A 1,704-nucleotide genomic window follows, 5' to 3' on the forward strand; every position below is an offset into this window, starting at 1 on the left:
GGCCAGGCAGAGCGGCGGGCAACAGCGCCCCCTCCCGGGGAGCCCAGCTCGGAGGGCCCGAATCCCTACGCTTCCCGCCTGTCCCGGTCCCCGCCCAGCCAGGGACCCGGGTCTGAAGTCTAATTTATCCCTACACTACCGTGCCTGACCTTTACGGTCCAGATCAGACCCTTCTTGGGCTTCCACTTGCTAAGAGTGTTGCTCACGAGGTCTCCTTGCCTCCGAAAGAAACCAGGCTGAGACTTTGCTTTCTTGTTCTTTTTGTTGTTGTTCTTGCCCAAAACTGAATTTCTGCCCGCAAACATGGTTCCTGGGATAGAAACGTTTTCGAAACCAGCTCTACAGTCACCCCGAGAAGCCTCCTTGCTTCAAGATTCCCTTCATTGGATGCCTGGGGCCTCTCCTCTACCAATAAAGGGATCTGTGTTTTTAACACCCCCTCTTTAGACAGTCAGCCCCCAGTGCTGTCCTGCAGAATGCACAGCCCTGATGTTTCTGTTCCTTTCCCCCTCCAAGCTTATCTCTTCCACAGTTTCAAGAATACTTATTGTTTTTTTGAGTATTTCCTCCTATTCCCACACGCCGTACCACTATTTACAATAGTGAAAAGGTTGAAGGTTGTTTCTTACATCTTTCCCCTACATTTCTCAGGACCTTTTCATTCATTAATTCATTAATGTATTTATTTGAGTCAGGGTGTCATTTTGTTACCCAAGCTGGAGTGCGGTGGCACACCCACTGCTCAGCACAGCCTCCAACTTACGGGCACAAGTGAACCTCCTTTGTCAGCCGCCAGAGTGGCTGGAACTACAGAAGCGTGCCACCACCTCCGGCTAATTTATTTGTTTTTTTTGTAGAGATGAGGTTTCATTATATTGCCCAGGCTGGTCTTGAACTCCTGGATTCAAAATATCCTCTTGCCTCTACCTCCTAAACTGTTGAGGTTACAGGCATGAGTCATCATGCCCAGCCTTAATTATTTTTTATTTTTTAATACAGGGAGATGGTGTCTCACTGTGTTTCCTAAGCTGATCTTGAACTCCTGGCCTCAAGTGATCTTCCCACCTCAGCCTCTCAAAGTAGAGAGGATTACAGGCCTGAGTCACCGCACCCAGCCCATTTCTTAGGGTCTTTTCTGAGGCATTGTGCTTCCCCTCACACAGGAAAGGGTCTGATTGTGAACGAGTGCCTCTTTTTTCTCTTTTTCCCCAACTCTGTCCCCATAGTCCTCTTTATTTTTTGTCTATCTTTTGGGTGCAGGAGAATAATAGGTTTCATTCCATGTTCATGTGACCTCAGGGTATCTGTGCTTTCTTTAAAGTCACAAGGCTAGAAGCTACCTTAGTTTCTTTTGCCATGCCACGTTACCCATTTATTTAAGAAATTGCTTCAGAAGGAATATCTGACTTTTATTTTAAAGAAAGTTTGATGTCTTGTAAGCAGGGTAACAGTGTGTTCAGCCACTCTGTGTTACCCTGCCATGCCAACATGGCAGGCATCAGAAATGCCCATAATGGGGCCATTTCTGGTGCTCAGCCCCCTCCAGGAAACTGTTCCAGATATCCCAGTCCCGAATAAGTCCCTCACAAGATATTATGGGATTCTATATCTTCCCTAGTTTTTCTATAGTGATTTCATATTAAAAATCTCCGTAAAGGTGGATTATGCCCTTGACGTCTCTCCTGTTCCCTGTGGAACAGGGTG

This window comes from Carlito syrichta, unplaced genomic scaffold (assembly GCF_000164805.1).
Source record: "Carlito syrichta isolate Samal-C Ts95f unplaced genomic scaffold, Tarsius_syrichta-2.0.1 Scaffold308876, whole genome shotgun sequence".
Lineage (NCBI taxonomy): Eukaryota > Metazoa > Chordata > Mammalia > Primates > Tarsiidae > Carlito > Carlito syrichta.